Raw genomic sequence first — 23356 nt, 5'->3', positions numbered from 1 at the left:
GTGACACACGAAACTTACACGAATAATATTTTTAGATACTATTTACATTCACGATTAAGTTTTATTAATCATTTTAATTAACTATGGTTAGTAGTTAATTACTTTAGTTTTTATTGGATTTACTTGTTAACTAATGGAACTTGGGCTTGATTAATGTTAATGGACTCTTGAACTTGGACTTATAAGCCCACCCTACATCTTAATGGACTAACTAGCCCATTCTTACATGTAAGTATCACATTAGAATTTAACTAGTTGGTTTAAGTTAGTAAGGAATCTAGTTCCACCATAGTCCCCATGAAACCCCCCATTTATCCAACTTTTTTTAAGGCTTTACATGAGTAAATCTTGTGGATCTTTCCCTTCCCTTGTCCTTTGCTAAAACCGTAGCATTTGAGGGGAATAAGGGAGGAGTATTTCATTTTTTTAACTACTTGTTACTAGCATTACATCCTCACTTCTCACACACACAAAACACTTCAAACTTGCAACATTTTTTTCTCTCTTTCTTTACATTCTTGTAAGTGTTATGAGACTTCTTTTTCTCTCTTTTCTTCATCCAAAACCGTAGCATATCACCCACATAATCATCATCATTCTTTGTTTGTTTCAATCTTTTGTTACTTGTGTTGATTAATAGTAGTTGTTTGTTACTTACTTACTTAGTTTCAAGAATCAAACTTACTAGTTTCATTCTTCTTTTATCTTGTAATTACAAGAACACTCAAGAACATAAACTTACTAGTTTATGATTCTACCTTACTTGTTTTAAAAGATTTAGAGTTCATGTGTTGCAAATAATACTTGTAAGTCATGTTAGTAAATTTTAAAGTTTACTCTCTTAAAGATCAAACTTTGGTTTGAATCTTTAAAGTATGAACAATCCATGAACTAGTTACTTGTTTACTTAACTTGTTTCTTTATTTTATGCACTTTAAATTCATGTTTGATGGTTAAGATTGGTCAAGTGTTACTAGTTAACTTTGATCTCATAAATCTTGAACTAAAAGTTAATTTTAAAAGTTCAAGAACATAGAAGTGTAAATCTTTAGTTATAACTTCATACACTTGTGTCATAATAGTCAAAACTTGGTTAATATTACTTTTACATTTCATGTATGTGTTGAATCTAAGACCTTGATGTAACTTTGGTTCATCAAAACACTTGCAACACTTAAGTGAGTTGTGCTTCATGTCTTAGACTTACACTTGGGTTATGATGGTCAAACCTTGGTGAAAATGATGCAAACACATAAACGAGTTGTACACTTGAAGCTATATGCATCAAGGATGAGAATCGTGATAAGCATCGAGCACCAAGACCACCGGAACCCACTATTTTTCTGTTTACGGTCTTCTGCCTACTGTTTTCTGGGTTCTGTAACAGAACAGTACACCTGGGCTACTGTAACCTTGATTTTCAGATATATCTTTTTGAGTAGATAATTTTTCATATAGGACTCGTCTTAATCCGAGTTACGGTTTAGGATTTATGGCCCTCCGATCGTCACTATGTCCTTTTAACGTTGTGCAGAAATTTTTGACCTACTCGCACTTGGACCATCGCCAGGGTCAAACGAAGACGAGTTTGCTTCTGTAAATTTTACCACACTTAAATGACTCATATAAGGAGCCATGGCCACTGGTCTCACCTTAATTCAGTATGGGTAGAGGCCGTGGTAACTGATCGAAGTCAGCCTTTGTTTTAAACTACTTTCATGAACGAAATTTACTTTACGCCTTTTGTTTGATGATGAATGATGATGACCCTTAAGACCTTATTTACATACTTTTAAACCTATTCAGATGATTTACTGACTTAGTACTATTTGACTTAGGTTGAGGACCCGTTTGGACAACCTTCATTACTTGCTTACTTTCCGAGTCATACTTTACCGCTACTTTATCATTGTGAGTTATAGCATTCCCTTTTTACTTTAACTATTTTGGGAACTGAGAATACATGCGGATTTTATGTTTTACATACTAGGCACGAGTACTTAAACTTATATATGTGTGCGTTATATAACGGCAGAAACATTCCCTTTAGCTCGGTAACGTTTAGTCATTGGTTTTTGAACCGGTGAACGCAATTCTTAGATATGGATCCATAGGGTTTGACATCCCCACTCGGGCTAGTCGCGCTAGCATTTAACGAGTGTTTAATACTTCGTAAACATACGCACTTGCCAAGTGTACTTTCAGGGGGTATTACTTTATTAAACGTTAAGTTAGTTACCGAGTGCCCACGATTGAGCATACGTAAACATACTGATTTGGATTACTGTTTTGAAACGCTCTTTGTAGCACTGAAATCTCGTGGCCTACCTTACATTACTGTTATACTTAAACTATAGCTCACCAACCTTTGTGTTAACGTTTTAAGCATGTTTTTCTCAGGTGCTTAAGGTTTCTTCCGCTGTTATACTAGTCTTGCTGTAGACACCCGCTGCTTTAGAGATGTCACTGCATGAACGCTTACTTTTGCATTCAAACTTTGGTACTTTTGAAACGATGATTTGTAACCACCATTGGGGTCACATACAATTATTAATTGCTTCTACTTAGTGAAGCACACTTTTGATGTAAAACATTCGACATTGGTTATGACGTCACTTTTGTTATGAATGCAAACTCTTTTTGAAATCGCATATAGTACTTAACCTTGTAATGATCCTGTTGTTGATGGTCCGTACATGATGATTTAGTACGGGGCATCACATTTGGTATCAGAGCATTGGTTGTAGGGAATTAGGTTGCATTAGTGAGTCTAAGACCGACCCGAGTAGGATCCACTAATAGGACTAATCTATAACTTGCTAGTTTACTTATTTCCGTTGAACTTACTGCATGATGCTGCTTACTTTTTACTACTATATGCCGTATGCTACTACATGTTTCACTACTGCATGCTATTATTTGCCTTCGATTGCATGCTATTATGTTATATTACTGCATGCTACTATCTGCCTTTAGCATGTTACCTCGGTATGATACTGTTACTTGCCATGCTACGTACTGCTGTAAACGAACTAGGCTGCTGTAATTGTTATGCCTGAGTACACTCTTGCTACCTGCCTACTATCCGTTATACCGACTTGGAGAAATTATCTTTCTCGGTTTAGATGTTTTCCTGAACTACTTTTCCACTCGTCTGACCCTAAGAACTAGTAGTGTTATCCACCTGTTACTACTGCTTCACCGTTCCAGAGATCGAAACATTACTTCACTAAATCTAGAAGATTGTTCAGTTGACACATACCCTGTACGCTTTCATGACTGTCACTCATCTCTTTCATCCTTCACCACTACTCGACGACCTAACGACACTTCTATACTTAGGCATTGGAGAAGTCGGAAAGGCACCTCCTTTTCACAAACTCATATTGTCTTCCACTGATGTTCAGCCATACCCAAAGACTTGCGAGTCATCTCGAGACATATCGTATCACTACTTGCTACACGTACAACCTGACGCGAGACCCGGAATGAATATCTAGAAGGAACCTAACAACGTTACCTGAATCCGAACCTTTGAAGAAACTTCGGGACACTTAGGCATTAATACATGTCCTACGGAACATACGCACCCACATCGAGAAACTGTGAGATCAGTTATGTCGATTCCATTTTGAGATGGCATAGATAAAGCATCGTTAGATGAAATTGTGTATAATTGGAAGTGATCAAATTACATTGACCATACGTAATGATATTGGAATGAACGTACAATTTAGTACAATATAATGACGCCAGGCTAGCGTGATTATATTGAAGTAAATCATGCAGAAGTTCCAATGTTACTACATGAGGAATATGGGGTGATCCAAGGAGAATTTTGTCAGGAATTACTTGAGCATACACATTGTAGCCTGTTAAAGGTAGAGAAAGAATAACCATGTAGCCAAGATACTATACAAGAGGGGCCTTGATTGCAGAATTGTTAACCCGAAAATTTGCTATAGATATCGACACCCTGGTCATTTAAGGGAAAAAGTTCTCATATAGGAAAAACTTTAAAATTACCTGCGGTAAAGCAATCGTCATGGAGTTTTGCATGCATCCTGATTTTAGTTAGGGTATGTTTCATCACAACATTTTATTGTCACAAGGCTGTTTAATACTGGAGCGATAGAAACCTTATATCTAAGAACTTTAGTGTCATGACTAATAAGCCATTAACAACCATGAGGGTTAAGTATTCTAGAGGACAAGTAAATGGTAAACTGGCAGAGATAGAGGAATAATTTAAGGTAGTACTTTAAGATTAACAGGTGGGTCATTTGGAGATGACCTCATATTAACCAAACTTGGAAGTTGTAATGTAGTAGTTGAGAAGGATTAGTTACCTACGTACAGGCATATGTTATTGGAGAAGATTGATAAAATTTTCACAGCAGTATAATAAGATTGGTTGCAGTGAACCCTAAGATTAACCTAACCCATCAATTTGAGAAATTGGATGCAATAGTTGGGATGAACTTTAAGATTAATCGAATACTCATCAAGTTAGGAAGCTTTGATGAAATAGTTGGGACGAACTGACTTTCAAGGATGAAAGCGGAATTTATTTATAATGAGGAAAATTTATTCGTATACCTCGCAGGAATGGTGAAACTGTTATGGGAAGAGATGTAACTCGAAAACTGAACCTTATTAATTACATGACAACAACCCAAAATTCCACAATGGAAATGGGAAGGAATTCATCACTAGGCTACCAGAGATGGTAAGGCGGTTAGGACATCATCTAGGTTATTATTAACCATCTCGTCAAAACTGCTCACCTTCTAGCCATGAAAGAAATCGATACAATGGACAAACTTGCACAACGATACTTAAAGGAATTGTATTCCGTCCCTTCAACAATTCAAATTCTATATTGAAGATTTCCCAAGAATCTCATTTGATACTCATTCTTACGCAACTCTAAATTCTAACTTATTACGAGAAACTTCTTATTCGATGATAACCACAACATCATCCTTCTTACTTCGATATTAGTCATACCAGTTCGAAATTTTTCCTAAAATCAATAAGTGGTTAACTCTCATCCTCATACTCTCCCATTCGTATCTCACTTATAAGCAACAACTTCACACTTAAGCATTTTTGGTCAAAGGACTTATGTCCTACTAATAGTCGTCAAACACATATAAATTCAATGGTTTTTATTACCTCAAATATCACTCGAAATTTTCAAAAGTCTCTTACTCGATTCTCATCAATCTTTTCCAACTTGTAACCTCCGAAATATGAAATTTTGTTTGCCCAAACTTTACACACATTATTTTTACTGTGCTATCCTCTCAAAGCTTTATAAAAATAAATTTGTTCTGTTTGCCATTCATGCAATTCTTTTTTGAAATCGTGTCCGTTATATAAAATAAAGTAAATGAGTACTTATTTTTGACAAGTACATATGAAACTTCACCTTCACTTTTACAAATCAAACCTTTTATTCAAAAGATATCATACTCTGAACGGTACGTGTTATACATAACCCTAATTTACTAAGAACTTCGTTCTTTCTCTTACATTGTCACCATAAACGATTTTTATAAAACCTTCATTGCTTATTATATAAAATTTTTGTTGCTTATCCGTATCCAAGTCATCATAAAGGCTTTATAACCTTCGAAATCGAGAGATTCATGTATATGTGATAAAGTCACTGACTACCACGTCATGCAAGGCCTTCGAACATTCACATAAACCATTCAAAACTATTGCGTTACCCCATGGATTTATTTCACCACACCAGTTAGAACAATGCTCTTTCTTACATAACTCTAAGTCCTAACTCATCCCAAGAAACTCTCATTTAGTAACATTAACACCATCGGTATTTTGACTTCGTTATTAGTCACGACCTGTTTGACATTTTACAAATTCAAGAAGCGATTAACTTCTCATCCTCGTGCTCTATCCTTCGTACCTCACTTTTTAGCAACGGCCTCGCACGTGAATATTTTGGCCCAAAGACTTGTGTCCTGATAATTACCAAAACAACATTTATGTCATTAGTTTTCGTTACCTAGTAACCGGTCACCCGATAATTCAAAGACTTTCCACTCAACCTTTTTCAACTCGTAACCTTTGAAATACGAAAAATTATGTTTATTGAAATTTTTACACGTCGTTTATTTGTGTGGTCCTCACAAGATTTACAGACAATGAAAGTACTAAAAATTTTTCTGCCACATATACGATTTATAAAATCGTATATGCATAAATTATACTTACTTATTTTGACACTAAGTTATATCTTCAAATTATTTAAAAGTCGCTCCTGTACCGAGTTATTCAACTTGAGTCAAATAGTTTTGTGCACAATGGTACACGTTGTACCTACTTCTAAATTTACTAGGAGCTTCGTTCCATTTATGTTGTCACAACAAACGTTTAAAGGTTTTGCTTTTCAAAACTCTCTCGGTTGACTTTATTAAAGGCTTTCGTATTAGACTACACCATATAAGGATCACACTTTCTCTCGCCCTCCGTTAGGGATGAGACCTACTATTAAGATCTTTGTGGAAAAAAAAAAAAAAAAAAAAAAACTCTCGAGCCACTTTGGATGGCGGTTTTATAAAATTTGTTAGAAAATCTTTGCACCTATAAAATGTTCTTTTTAAAGCTAGGCATGACAAAAATGCGGGCCGATAAATCAGTTTCCCAGAGTACACTCAGTGGTCACCCCATTGTAGGAAAAGCGCTAGGTGAGTTTCTACTCTCCAAACTTCGCGGCTAAACGCAACACCCTCGTAAACATCATCTCTACGAATCAGTATATTGTGGTACAAGAAATTACTTTTTGGAGATTCTTTTCACTCGAAGTAAACCATTCGTTAGGACCAAGGATTCACGTATCTTCTCATCCGCACATCCCCTTAAGTGCACAGATAAATTCAGAACGAACCACTAGAAGAGTTCATTCTCGTTCAAAGACCACACCCTTCGTGCGACTTTCTTTCGGAAATGTAATATAAGATACTTTGAGAACCTATGAATCTTGTTATCCTTTGGGAGGGGACTGCTTAAAACATTTATGACACTGATGTAGATACTCTATATGTCCCTTCCTCCATTGGTTGCATCTGTATGTTGCTCTAGTTAACGTTAACCCTACTTCAACATGTAACTGAAAGGATGAAGTTACATTACGAAACTGTGTTTTCATTTCATCCAAGGGTAGGTTCACCTGCAGTATGGTAAACTAGGCGATATTCCTCATTGTTCGTTCAGACCGTTCTAAAGACACTATGAATAATTATGGCTTGCTAGTCCGATTGATCACTTTTAGCTAAAATTTCAATTCACTTATTCAAATGAAAAGTTCATAAATATCGGGTTCCTTATGCCTATGGCCTCCTTCCAAAATCAAGGGGATTTGTAAAATTCGTGGCTAACACTATCCAGACATCAAATCGCATGGTTGTGATCACCATGTTTTCCATCTTACCTGTCAGCTTTGTATTACGACCTAAGCGCTCGATGTTCTTGAGGAGCTTAGAAACATTCATGATGCATTTCACGCATCCAGCTTACTGAAGGTGCCTGAAAGGCTAAACACACAATCTTTCCTTTTGTGAATATACATCCAGATGACATACTCACGTTAATCAGAAACGAAATCAATTTGTTGATCTCTTAGGACAAGAGACTTAATTAATGGCATATACCTATTCTTACTTTCATACGTCGAAGCACCTTTCAAGGTAAGTAACTCACTTCTGAGCCACGAGTCTCACGGAACTTTGATACGCTCCTTCTTATTTAAATACGGTACCATTGTTGGTCACTCCTTAAAATTTCGGGACGAAATTTTCTTTAACAGGTGGGTAATGTAACGACCCTGGTTTTTCCATCCTTAATTAATAATGGTTTATTATTAATACTTGTGATTAAACGAATGTATGTTATTACATTTACATGTTGCCATGATTGCCCGTACTTGACTTTAATTGCCCGAAACGTCTTTGTGACACACGAAACTTACACGAATAATATTTTTAGATATTATTTACATTCATGACTAAGTTTTATTAATCATTTTAATTAACTATGGTTAGTAGTTAATTACTTGGGGTTTTTATTGGATTTACTTGTTAACTAATGGAACTTGGGCTTGATTAATGTTAATGGACTCTTGAACTTGGACTTATAAGCCCACCCTACATCTTAATGGACTAACTAGCCCATTCTTACATGTAAGTATCACATTAGAATTTAACTAGTTGGTTTAAGTTAGTAAGGAATCTAGTTCCACCATAGTCCCCATGAAACCCCCCATTTATCCAAATTTTTTTAAGGCTTTACATGAGTAAATCTTGTGGATCTTTCCCTTCCCTTGTCCTTTGCTAAAACCGTAGCATTTGAGGGGAATAAGGGAGGAGTATTTCATTTTTTTGACTACTTGTTACTAGCATTACATCCTCACTTCTCACACACACAAAACACTTCAAACTTGCAACATTTTTCTCTCTCTTTCTTTACATTCTTGTAAGTGTTATGAGACTTCTTTTTCTCTCTTTTCTTCATCCAAAACCGTAGCATATCACCCACATAATCATCATCATTCTTTGTTTGTTTCAATCTTTTGTTACTTGTGTTGATTAATAGTAGTTGTTTGTTACTTACTTACTTGGTTTCAAGAATCAAACTTACTAGTTTCATTCTTCTTTTATCTTGTAATTACAAGAACACTCAAGAACATAAACTTACTAGTTTATGATTCTACCTTACTTGTTTTAAAAGATTTAGAGTTCATGTGTTGCAAATAATATTTGTAAGTCATGTTAGTAAACTTTAAAGTTTACTCTCTTAAAGATCAAACTTTGGTTTGAATCTTTAAAGTATGAACAATCCATGAACTAGTTACTTGTTTACTTAACTTGTTTCTTTATTTTATGCACTTTAAATTCATGTTTGATGGTTAAGATTGGTCAAGTGTTACTAGTTAACTTTGATCTCATAAATCTTGAACTAAAAGTTAACTTTAAAAGTTCAAGAACATAGAAGTGTAACTCTTTAGTTATAACTTCATACACTTGTGTCATAATAGTCAAAACTTGGTTAATATTACTTTTACATTTCATGTATGTGTTGAATCTAAGACCTTGATGTAACTTTGGTTCATCAAAACACTTGCAACACTTAAGTGAGTTGTGCTTCATGTCTTAGACTTACACTTGGGTTATGATGGTCAAACCTTGGTGAAAATGATGCAAACACATCAACGAGTTGTACACTTGAAGCTATATGCATCAAGGATGAGAACCGTGATAAGCATCGAGCACCAAGACCACCGGAACCCACTATTTTTCTGTTTACTATCTTCTGCCTACTGTTTTCTGGGTTCTGTAATATAACATTACACCTGGGCTACTGTAACCTTGATTTTCAGATATATATTTTCGAGTAGATAATTTTTCATATAGGACTCGTCTTAATCCGAGTTACGGTTTAGGATTTATGGCCCTCCGATCGTCACTATGTCCTTTTAACGTTGTTCAGAAATTTCTGACCTACTCGCACTTGGACCGTCACCACGGTCAAACGAAGACGAGTGTGCTTCTGTAAATTTTACCACACTTAAAGGACTCATATGCAGAGCCATGGCCACTAGTCTCACCTTAATTTAGTAAGGGTAGAGGCCGTGGTGACTGATCGAAGTCAGCCTTTGTTTTAAACTACTTTCATGAACGAAATTTACTTTACGCCTTTTGTTTGATGATGAATGATGATGACCCTTAAGACCTTATTTACATACTTTTAAACCTATTCAGACGATTTACTGACTTAGTACTATTTGACTTAGGTTGAGGACCCGTTTGGACAACCTTCATTACTTGCTTACTTTCCGAGTCATACTTTACCGCTACTTTATCATTGTGAGTTATAGCATTCCCTTTTTACTTTAACTATTTTGGGAACTGAGAATACATGCGGATTTTATGTTTTACATACTAGGCACGAGTACTTAAACTTATATATGTGTGGGTTATATAACGGCAGAAACATTCCCTTTAGCTCGGTAACGTTTAGTCATTGGTTTTTGAACCGGTGAACGCGAATCTTAGATATGGATCCATAGGGTTTGACATCCCCACTCGGGCTAGTCGCGCTAGCATTTAACGAGTGTTTAATACTTCGTAAACATACGCACTTGCCAAGTGTACTTTCAGGGGGTATTACTTTATTAAACGTTAAGTTAGTTACCGAGTGCCCACGATTGAGCATACGTAAACATACTGATTTGGATTACTATTTTGAAACGCTCTTTGTAGCAGTGAAATCTCGTGGCCTACCTTACATTACTGTTATACTTAAACTATAGCTCACCAACCTTTATGTTGACGTTTTAAGCATGTTTTTCTCAGGTGCTTAAGGTTTCTTCCGCTGTTATACTAGTCTTGCTGTAGACACCCGCTGCTTTAGAGATGTCACTGCATGAACGCTTACTTTTGCATTCAAACTTTGGTACTTTTGAAACGATGATTTGTAACCACCATTGGGGTCACATACAATTATTAATTGCTTCTACTTAGTGAAGCACACTTTTGATGTAAAACATTCGACATTGGTTATGACGTCACTTTTATTATGAATGCAAACTCTTTTTGAAATCGCATATAGTACTTAACCTTGTAATGATCCTGTTGTTGATGGTCCGTACATGATGATTTAGTATGGGGCATCACATGATCAATCCTGGGATACAAGCTAAGTAGTTGTATGTGCTTAACGTCACAATAGGGAAACAGTACTTACGTACGAATAATCACTTATTCGTCAAAGAAGATCTGCCCACCTAGGTTGTGATTAGAGTATGTAACATAGAGTTCGGTGAACACTGACTTACTCAAAAGCATGGTTTGCGTCAGAAGAAATGTTCTGGAGATATTGTAAGATGATCCGGAGTTGAGTAAGTGATCGCAAACGAGAGACTTTTAACCCAATCAGCAGTACCTTAGGATATCTAAGATTACACATCTGTTAATGTTAAGGCATAACTTAGTATTAAATGGAGAAGTGTTACTGTAGTTAAACCAACTAGGATTAACAAAAGCTGAGACTTTCCTTTAGGGATATACCACTTTATTCATGTACCTAGGATTTCATCCTCAAGGTTTTTTAAACCCTTTAAGGTTAATGTTGAGAGTAGGGATATCCATCTTAGCCAGAATCTTCAAAGTGTAAATGCTTAGTGACAAATTGATTAGGTTCTTGACCCAAATGATTTAGGTTTAGTGTTCATTCTAGGAAGTTAAACTCTTTTAACAACTCTCCATCAGTATCATATTCCACATAACTATCCCTTTATCTTTATAATTTCATACTATCTTAGTTAAAATTATTCTATCACCACATGTCATTAGGGTTGACTTTAAAGGCACTTTTACCCCACATTACGGAGCAAACATACAAAAATATGAACCTAAGTTATACTTACCACTTACTCGTTTAAAGGAAGACAATTAGGTAAAATATAGCTAGGAAAACACAGCTAAATATAAATAGTAAAAACCACTGCTCCCTTCTGATAACTAATTTTGACGTTTTGCGACCTAATGACACTGCCTAAATAAAACCGTCCATTTTGGTCATATCAATGGCTTGACGCGTTTCTCGTAGTACTTGAAAATTTTTTGTTTGTTAAATGCTTCGCATATGGCTGCTACCTATCTGCTTTCCTCTAGTAAATCTAGATTAGCACGCAAGCCTTCTCCATTGCTTGACTCATCAAAAGCAGTAATGCACTAGGTTAGAATTAAGAATTCTGCAGGAATCACAGCCTCCGTTCCATAAAAAGGCTGAAGGGTGTTTCTCATGTGCTCTTCTTGTGGGTAGTGCAATGTGCCCATAAAACATTTGCGAGCTCATCTACCCATTCATTTCCATATGAATCTAAGCACGCTTTAATGCCCCTTACAATATCTCAGTTGGTTACTTCACACTACCCATTGGCATAAAGATGCGCCACTGAAGTGAATGATTGCTTAATGTTCAATTCTGGATACCAGGATGTAGTGACCCGAACTTTTCCATGTTTATATATATTAATTAAGATTGATATTTACATGATTAATTGTTTCCAACATCTTAAGCAATCAAACTTTTTAAGACTTGATTAATTGAAATATGTTTCATATAGACAATTGACCACCCAAGTTGACCGGCGATTCACGAACGTTAAAACTTGTAAAAATGACATGACGATATATATATGGATATACATATGGTTAACATGAGATTATGATAAGTAAGTATCTCCATAAGTATATTAACAATGAGTTATATACATATAAACAAGACTACTAACTTAAGGATTTCGAAACGAGACATATATGTAACGATTATCGTTGTAACGACATTTAAATGTATATATATCATATTAAGATATATTAATATATCATAATATCATGATAATATAATAATTTAACATCTCATTAGATATAATAAACAATGGGTTAACAACATTAATGGAGATCGTTAACTTAAAGGTTTCAAAACAACACTTACATGTAACGACTAACGATGACTTAACGACTCAGTTAAAATGTATATACATGTAGTGTATTTAGATGTATTAAAATACTTTTGGAAGACTTCAAGACATATATCAAAACACTCATACTTAACGAAAATGGTTACAGTTACTTTTCCATTCTTTTCTTTCATCAAAAATTCTAGTCGTATTCTTACCCGTATTATACACAGCTTCAAAACATACTTACTATGAGTATATACCAATAAGAACTAGCATGAGATTCCACTCTTGATTATGTCATGTATGACTAATCAATTTTAACTTCTACTATGAGCTAGTCAACTAACTGGAACTCCTTTTAACCCCACTCACCACTCACCAATTACCACTCATCATTCACTCCATTTCACTTCCAATTCTCTTTCTAATTCTCTCTCAACACACACACACACACTATTATGAACGTATTTTTTCAGTATTTAATCATCATCTTCATTAAAAATCACTTCAAGAATCAAGCTATAATCATCATAGAAAGAACACTTCAAGAACACTTCAAAAATCCCTTCAAGTTTACTAATTTACTTCCAAGCTTTCTAATCCATTCCAAGTAATCATCTAAGATCAAGAAACCTTTGTTATATACAGTAGGTTATCTTTCTTATTCAAGGTAATATTCATATTTAAACTTTGATTCAATTTCTATAACTATAAACTATCTTAATTCGAGTAAAAATCTTACTTGAACTTGTTTTTGTGTCATGATCCTACTTCAAGAACTTTCAAGCCATCCAAGATCCTTTGAAGCTAGATCATTTCTTGTCACTTCCAGTAGGTTTACCTACTAAACTTGAGGTAGTAATGATGTTCATAACATCATTTGATTCATATATATAAAACTATCTTATTCGAAGGTTTAAACTCGTAATCACTAGAACATAGTTTAGTTAATTCTAAACTTGTTCGCAAACAAAAGTTAATCCTTCTAACTTGACTTTTAAAATTAACTACACACATGTTCTATATCTATATGATATGCTAACTTACTGATTTAAAACCTGGAAACACGAAAAACACCGTAAAACCGGATTTACGCCGTCGTAGTAACACCGCGGGCTGTTTTGGGTTAGTTAATTAAAAACTATGATAAAATTTGATTTAAAAGTTGTTATTATGAGAAAATGATTTTTATTATGAACATGAAACTATATCCAAAAATTATGGTTAAACTCAAAGTGGAAGTATGTTTTCTAAAATGGTCATCTAGACGTCGTTCTTTCGACTGAAATGACTACCTTTACAAAAATGACTTGTAACTTATTTTTCCTACAATAAACCTATACTTTTTCTGTTTAGATTCATAAAACAGAGTTCAATATGAAACCATAGCAATTTGATTCACTCAAAACGGATTTAAAATGAAGAAGTTATGGGTAAAACAAGATTGGATAATTTTTCTCATTTTAGCTACGTGAAAATTGGTAACAAATCTATTCCAACCATAACTTAATCAACTTGTATTGTATATTATGTAATCTTGAGATACCATAGACACGTATACAATGTTTCGACCTATCATGTCGACACATCTATATATATTTCGGAACAACCATAGACACTCTATATGTGAATGTTGGAGTTAGCTATACAGGGTTGAGGTTGATTCCAAAATATATATAGTTTGAGTTGTGATCAATACTGAGATACGTATCACTGGGTTGTGGATTGATTCAAGATAATATTTATCGATTTATTTCTGTACATCTAACTGTGGACAACTAGTTGTAGGTTACTAACGAGGACAGCTGATTTAATAAACTTAAAACATGAAAATATATTAAAAGTGTTGTAAATATATTTTAAACATACTTTGATATATATGTATATATTGTTATAGGTTCGTGAATCAACCAGTGGCCAAGTCTTACTTCTCGACGAAGTAAAAATCTGTGAAAGTGAGTTATAGTCCCACTTTTAAAATCTAATATTTTTGGGATGAGAATACATGCAGTTTTTATAAATGATTTACAAAATAGACACAAGTACGTGAAACTACATTCTATGGTTGAATTATCGAAATCGAATATGCCCCTTTTTATTAAGTCTGGTAATCTAAGAATTAGGGAACAGACACCCTAATTGACGCGAATCCTAAAGATAGATCTATTGGGCCTAACAAACCCCATCCAAAGTACCGGATGCTTTAGTACTTCGAAATTTATATCATATCCGAAGGGTGTCCCGGAATGATGGGGATATTCTTATATATATGCATCTTGTTAATGTTGGTTACCAGATGTTCACCATATGAATGATTTTTATCTCTATGTATGGGATGTGTATTGAAATATGAAATCTTGTGGTCTATTGTTACGATTTGATATATATAGGTTAAACCTATAACTCACCAACATTTTTGTTGACGTTTAAAGCATGTTTATTCTCAGGTGAATACTAAGAGCTTCCGCTGTTGCATACTAAAATAAGGACAAGATTTGGAGTCCATGTTTGTATGATATTGTGTAAAAACTGCATTCAAGAAACTGATTTCGATGTAACATATTTGTATTGTAAACCATTATGTAATGGTCGTGTGTAAACAGGATATTTTAGATTATCATTATTTGATAATCTACGTAAAGCTTTTTAAACCTTTATTTATGAAAGAAAGGTTATGGTTTGTTTTAAAAATGAATGCAGTCTTTGAAAAACGTCTCATATAGAGATCAAAACCTCGCAACGAAATCAATTAATATGGAACGTTTTTAATCAATAAGAACGGGACATTTCAGTTGGTATCCGAGCGTTGGTCTTAGAGAACCAGAATTTTGCATTAGTGTGTCTTATCGAGTTTGTTAGGATGCATTAGTGAGTCTGGACTTCGACCGTGTTTACTTGAAAAATGATTGCTTAACAAATTTTGTTGGAAACTATATATTTTTAACATGTGAATATTATGTGATATATTAATCTCTTAACGCGTTTGATATTATATGATAGATGTCTACCTCTAGAACAAGTCTCATTGACTCACCTAATAATAATGAAGAGTCAAATGTAAATTGGAATGATTCGTGGACTGATTCACAAGTTCCCGAAGAGGAACCGGAAGAAGAGTCGGAACCGGAAGAAGAAATAGAACAGGTGGGGGAAATAATAAAACGGTTAAGTAAAAGAGAATCCTCAACCAACCGACCAAGGTTAATTATGGTCAATGGTGTTTCTGCCAAGGAAGCAAACTATTGGGAGGATTACCAATTCTCCGATGAATCGGATTCCGAAGAGAATTCCGATGATGTTATAGAAATTACCCCAACTGAATTTAAAAAGGCAAAAGAAAATAATAAGGGAAAGGGCATAAAAATAGAGAAATCTAATTCCAACCCCGATGAACTTTATATGTATCGTCAACCCCCGAAGTCCTTAAGTTGTAACAATGACCCGGGAACCTCTAAACCACCAGGTTTTTCTAAACCAATGTGGACAACGACGGCTCGTATTAGGGGAACATCATATATCCCTAGAAACTTGGCAAAACGAACCAAAACCGAACAAGAAGAAACGAGCGAGTCGGAATAAGTTAGTTGTATTCGTGTGGTGTAATATATGTAATATAGTGTGCTTATGCTTTATGATATATGTAAAAATTGCTTGTATTAATAAGTATTTTTTTTTTTATGAATCTAACTCTTGTCTATTTTACAGTATAAAAACACAAAATGGATAGACAACCCAATATTTTAAGAGACCTACCCGGAGACATGATTGATGAAATCTTGTCTGGAGTCGGTCAGAATTCCTCGGCACAACTATTTAAGGCGAGATCAGTTTGTAAGACATTCGAAGAACGTTCCAAGAATGCCTTGGTTTATAAAAGGCTTTCGTTCGAAAGATGGGGGATATCACATTGGGAAATCCATAAGTTACGATGTGTTTACTTTGACGCATATATTGCGGGGAACCCAAATGCTATTTTACGCAACGGGTTAAGAAATTATTTTGACTCAGTATATCCGAATATAGGACTTCGTGATTTAGAAAAAGCGGCTAACATGCAACATAAAGAAGCATGTTATGCTTACGGGTTAGTAATGTTCGCTTCTCACCAAAGTGAGAACAAGAACATCGGGCTACAACTATTAAACAAAACGTTCCCACAAGTGACGGAGTCCGTAATTGGGGTAAGAAATGAGGTTTTTAGGTTATTACGAGACTGTTGGTCATTACATAACCCTCGTCCCTTTGACGACGTTACAACACGCTGTCTTATCAACGGCCATAACGGTTATGTTCCACAAGACCAAGGATGGGAAGTAGTCCTAGTAAAACCAGAATGCATGACTTGTTTCTGGACGTATGAATTACGTGTCTTTATTGCCTTTACTGAACGACTTGTGTACTAGCTAGAATTATCTTCACAACTATCTTGTATCAAAGTTATTGTGTGCTATATTTCATGCTTTATGTAAAATAAGCGGTATTGTAAGTTTGTAAAATATTGTATAAAAGTTTGAACGCGAAATATTATTACAATCAGTTTTTCATATAAAATTGTAGTAGTTGAATTGTATATTAGCTACTAAGTATGAACTTAACGGGTAGGTACTACCCGAATTTAAACTTATAAAACGCTAATATGAAGAAAAAGCTTTTATAAATCAGTTCATATTATGCTACGAAATACTATTAACTACTCTTAATATTCTGTATGATTAACTTGTTTCATTTGACTATTTTGAAGGAAATGGCACCGACTACTCGACACACCGTGAATATGAATGAGGAGGAATTCCGTACTTTTCTAGCTTCAAACATAGCCGCAGTACAGGCTGCGCTACATACCAACAATAACCTTGGATCTGGCAGTACAGGAAATCGTGTAGGATGCACCTACAAAGAATTCACTACCTGCAAACCTTTGGAATTTGATGCAACCGAAGGACCGATCGGATTGAAACGGTGGACCGAGAAGGTCGAATCGGTGTTTGGCATAAGTAAGTGTACTGAAGAGGAAAATGTGAAGTACGCTACGCATACCTTCACAGGTTCTGCGTTAACATGGTGGAATACCTATCTAGAGCAAGTGGGACAAGATGATGCGTACGCACTACCGTGGTCAGCATTCAAGAAATTGATGAACGAGAAGTACCGTCCCAGAACCGAGATCAATAAGCTCAAGATAGAACTTAGAGGGTTACGAACCCAAGGATTTGATATTACTACGTACGAAAGACGATTCACAGAATTGTGCCTATTGTGTCCGGGAGCATTCGAAGATGTGGAAGAGAATATCGACGCGTTTGTGAAAGGATTACCGGAAAGAATCCAAGATGATATAAGTTCACACGAGCCCGCCTCCATACAACAGGCATGTAGAATGGCTCACAAACTAGTGAACCAGATTGAAGAAAGAATTAAAGAACAGACTGCTGAAGAGGCCAATGTGAAGCAAGTCAAAAGAAAGTGGGAGGAAAACGGTGATAAGAATCACCAATACAACAACAACAGCAATTACAACAATAATCGCAACAATTATCCCAACAATCGCAACATCAATCGCAACTACAACAAACGGCCCAACAACAACAACAACAACAACAACAACAGCAACTACAACAATCATCCCAACAACAATAATAACCGCAACAACAACAACAATCAGAAGCAGCTATGCCAAAGGTGTGAAAAGTATCACTCGAGGTTCTGCACCAAATGTAAAAGAAATGGTCATAGCGCGGCGAAGTGTGAGGTCTACGGACCAGGGGTTAATAGAACGAAAGGAACAAGTGGTGTCGGAACGAGTAATGGCGGAGCAAGTAGTGTCGGAGCAAGTTATGCCAATGTAGTTTGTTATAAATGTGGAAAACCGGGCCACATTATTAGAAATTGCCCGAACCAGGAGAACACGAATGGACAAGGCCGCGGAAGAGTTTTCAATATTAATGCGGCAGAGGCACAGGAAGACCCGGAGCTTGTTACGGGTACATTTCTTATTGACAATAAATCTGCTTACGTTTTATTTGATTCGGGTGCGGATAGAAGCTATATGAGTAGAGATTTTTGTGCTAAATTAAGTTGTCCATTGACGCCTTTGGATAGTAAATTTTTACTCGAATTAGCAAATGGTAAATTAATTTCAGCAGATAATATATGTCGGAATCGAGAAATTAAACTGGTTAGCGAAACATTTAAGATTGATTTGATACCAGTAGAGTTAGGGAGTTTTGATGTGATAATCGGTATGGACTGGTTGAAAGAAGTGAAAGCAGAGATCGTTTGTTACAAAAATGCAATTCGCATTATACGTGAAAAAGGAAAACCCTTAATGGTGTACAGAGAAAAGGGCAACACGAAGCTACATCTTATTAGTAATTTGAAGGCACAAAAACTAATAAGAAAAGGTTGCTATGCTGTTCTAGCACATGTCGAGAAAGTACAAACTGAAGAAAAGAGCATCAATGATGTTCCCATTGCAAAAGAATTTCCCGATGTATTTCCGAAAGAATTACCGGGATTACCCCCACATCGATCCGTTGAATTTCAAATAGATCTTGTACCAGGAGCTGCACCAATAGCTCGTGCTCCTTACAGACTCGCACCCAGCGAGATGAAAGAACTGCAAAGCCAATTACAAGAACTTTTAGAGCGTGGTTTCATTCGACCAAGCACATCACCGTGGGGAGCTCCTGTTTTGTTTGTCAATAAGAAAGATGGTACATTCAGTTTGTGTATCGACTACCGAGAGTTGAACAAACTTACCATCAAGAACCGCTACCCACTACCGAGAATCGATGACTTATTTGATCAACTACAAGGCTCGTCTATTTATTCAAAGATTGACTTACGTTTCGGGTATCATCAAATGCGGGTGAAAGAAGATGATATTCCAAAGACTGCTTTCAGAACACGTTACGGTCATTACGAGTTTATGGTCATGCCGTTTGGTTTAACTAATGCACCAGCTATGTTCATGGACCTTATGAACCGAGTGTGTGGACCATACCTTGACAAGTTTGTCATTGTTTTCATTGATGACATACTTATTTACTCAAAGAATGACCAAGAACACGGTGAACATTTGAGAAAGGTGTTAGAAGTATTGAGGAAGGAAGAATTGTACGCTAAGTTTCAAAGTGTTCATTTTGGTTGGAAGAAGTTCAATTCCTCGGTCACATAGTGAACAAAGAAGGTATTAAGGTGGATCCGGCAAAGATAGAAACTGTTGAAAAGTGGGAAACCCCGAAAACTCCGAAACACATACGCCAGTTTTTAGGACTAGCTGGTTACTACAGAAGGTTCATCCAAGAATTTTCCAGAATAGCAAAACCCTTGACTGCATTACCGCATAAAGGGAAGAAATTTGAATGGAATGATGAACAAGAGAAAGCGTTTCAGTTATTGAAGAAAAAGCTAACTACGGCACCTATATTGTCATTGCCTGAAGGGAATGATGATTTTGTGATTTATTGTGACACATCAAAGCAAGGTCTCGGTTGTATATTAATGCAACGAACGAAGGTGATTGCTTATGCGTCTAGACAATTGAAGATTCACGAACAAAATTATACGACGCATGATTTGGAATTAGGCGCGGTTGTTTTTGCATTAAAGACTTGGAGGCACTACTTATATGGGGTCAAAAGTATTATATATACCGACCACAAAGGTCTTCAACACATATTTAATCAGAAACAACTGAATATGAGGCAGCGTAGGTGGATTGAATTATTGAATGATTACGACTTTGAGATTCGTTACCACCCGGGGAAGGCAAATGTGGTAGCCGATGCCTTGAGCAGGAAGGACAGAGAACCCATTCGAGTAAAATCTATGAATATAATGATTCATAATAACCTTACTACTCAAATAAAGGAGGCGCAACAAGGAGTTTTAAAAGAGGGAAATTTAAAGGATGAAATACCCAAAGGATCGGAGAAACATCTTAATATTCGGGAAGACGGAACCCGGTATAGGGCTGAAAGGATTTGGGTACCAAAATTTGGAGATATGAGAGAAATGGTACTTAGAGAAGCTCATAAAACCAGATACTCAATACATCCTGGAACGGGGAAGATGTACAAGGATCTCAGGAAATATTTTTGGTGGCCGGGTATGAAAGCCGATGTTGCTAAATACGTAGGAGAATGTTTGACGTGTTCTAAGGTCAAAGCTGAGCATCAGAAACCATCAGGTCTACTTCAACAACCCGAAATCCCAGAATGGAAATGGGAAAACATTACCATGGATTTCATCACTAAATTGCCAAGGACTGCAAGTGGTTTTGATACTATTTGGGTAATAGTTGATCGTCACACCAAATCAGCACACTTCCTGCCAATAAGAGAAGATGACAAGATAGAGAAGTTAGCACGACTGTATTTGAAGGAAGTCGTCTCCAGACATGGAATACCAATCTCTATTATCTCTGATAGGGATGGCAGATTTATTTCAAGATTCTGGCAGACATTACAGCAAGCATTAGGAACTCGTCTAGACATGAGTACTGCCTATCATCCACAAACTGATGGGCAGAGCGAAAGGACGATACAAACGCTTAAAGACATGCTACGAGCATGTGTTATTGATTTCGGAAACAGTTGGGATCGACATCTACCGTTAGCAGAATTTTCCTACAACAACAGCTACCATTCAAGCATTGAGATGGCGCTGCTTGAAGCACTTTATGGTAGAAAGTGCAGGTCTCCGATTTTTTGGAGTGAAGTGGGGGATAGACAGATTACGGGTCCGGAGATTATACAAGAAACTACCGAGAAGATCATCCAAATTCAACAACGGTTGAAAACCGCCCAAAGTCGACAAAAGAGCTACGCTGACATTAAAAGAAAAGATATAGAATTTGAAATTGAAGAGATGGTCCTGCTTAAAGTTGCAAATTGGAAAGGCGTTGTTCGATTTGGTAAACGAGGGAAATTAAATCCAAGGTATATTGGACCATTCAAGATTATTGATCGTGTCGGACCAGTAGCTTACCGACTTGAGTTACCTCAACAACTCGCGGCTGTACATAACACTTTCCACGTCTCGAATTTGAAGAAATGTTTTGCTAAAGAAGATCTCACTATTCTGTTAGATGAAATCCAAATCAACGAAAAACTCCAATTCATCGAAGAACCCGTCGAAATAATGGATCGTGAGGTTAAAAGACTTAAGCAAAACAAGATACCAATTGTTAAGGTTCAATGGAATGCTCGTAGAGGACCCGAGTTCACCTGGGAGCATGAAGATCAAATGAAGAAGAAATACCCGCATCTATTTCCAGAAGATTCGTCAACACCTTCAATAGCTTAAAATTTCGGGACGAAATTTATTTAACGGGTAGGTACTGTAGTGACCCGAACTTTTCCATGTTTATATATATTAATTAAGATTGATATTTACATGATTAAATTTTTCCAACATGTTAAGCAATCAAACTTGTTAAGACTTGATTAATTGAAATATGTTTCATATAGACAATTGACCACCCAAGTTGACCGGCGATTCACAAACGTTAAAAATTGTAAAAACAACATGACGATATATATATGGATATACATATGGTTAACATGAGATTATGATAAGTAAGTATCTCCATAAGTATATTAACTATGAGTTATATACATATAAACAAGACTACTAACTTAAGGATTTCGAAACGAGACATATATGTAACGATTATCGTTGTAACGACATTTAAATGTATATATATCATATTAAGATATATTAATATATCATAATATCATGATAATATAATAATTTAACATCTCATTAGATATAATAAACAATGGGTTAACAACATTAATTGAGATCGTTAACTTAAAGGTTTCAAAACAACACTTACATGTATCGACTAACGATGACTTAACGACTCAGTTAAAATGTATATACATGTAGTGTATTTAGATGTATTAAAATACTTTTGGAAGACTTCAAGACATATATCAAAACACTCATACTTAACGAAAATGGTTACAGTTACTTTTCCATTCTTTTCTTTCATCAAGAATTCTAGTCGTATTCTTACCCGTATTATACACAGCTTCAAAACGTACTTACTATGAGTATATACCAATAGGAACTAGCATGGGATTCCACTCTTGATTATGTCATGTATGACTAATCAATTTTAACTTCTACCATGAGCTAGTCAACTAACTAGAACTCCTTTTAACCCCACTCACCATTCACCAATTACCACTCATCATTCACTCCATTTCACTTCCAATTCTCTTTCTAATTCTCTCTCAACACACACACACTATTATGAACGTATTTTTCCAGTAGTTAATCATCATCTTCATCAAAAATCACTTCAAGAATCAAGCTATAATCATCATAGAAAGAACACTTCAAGAACACTTCAAAAATCCCTTCAAGTTTACTAATTTACTTCCAAGCTTTCTAATCCATTCCAAGTAATCATCTAAGATCAAGAAACCTTTGTTATATACAGTAGGTAATCTTTCTTATTCAAGGTAATATTCATATTCAAACTTTGATTCAATTTCTATAACTATAAACTATCTTAATTCGAGTAAAAATCTTACTTGAACTTGTTTTTGTGTCATGATCCTACTTCAAGAACTTTCAAGCCATCCAAGATCCTTTGAAGCTAGATCATTTCTTGTCACTTCCAGTAGGTTTACCTACTAAACTTTAGGTAGTAATGATGTTCATAACATCATTCGATTCATATATATAAAACTATCTTATTCGAAGGTTTAAACTCGTAATCACTAGAACATAGTTTAGTTAATTCTAAACTTGTTCGCAAACAAAAGTTAATCCTTCTAACTTGACTTTTAAAATTAACTACACACATGTTCTATATCTATATGATATGCTAACTTAATGATTTAAAAC

Source organism: Rutidosis leptorrhynchoides, chromosome 1 (genome assembly GCF_046630445.1).
Source record: "Rutidosis leptorrhynchoides isolate AG116_Rl617_1_P2 chromosome 1, CSIRO_AGI_Rlap_v1, whole genome shotgun sequence".
NCBI classification, from domain to species: Eukaryota; Viridiplantae; Streptophyta; class Magnoliopsida; order Asterales; family Asteraceae; genus Rutidosis; species Rutidosis leptorrhynchoides.
The sequence above is the reverse complement of the archived record's forward strand: the minus strand, read 5'-3'. Positions refer to the sequence as shown.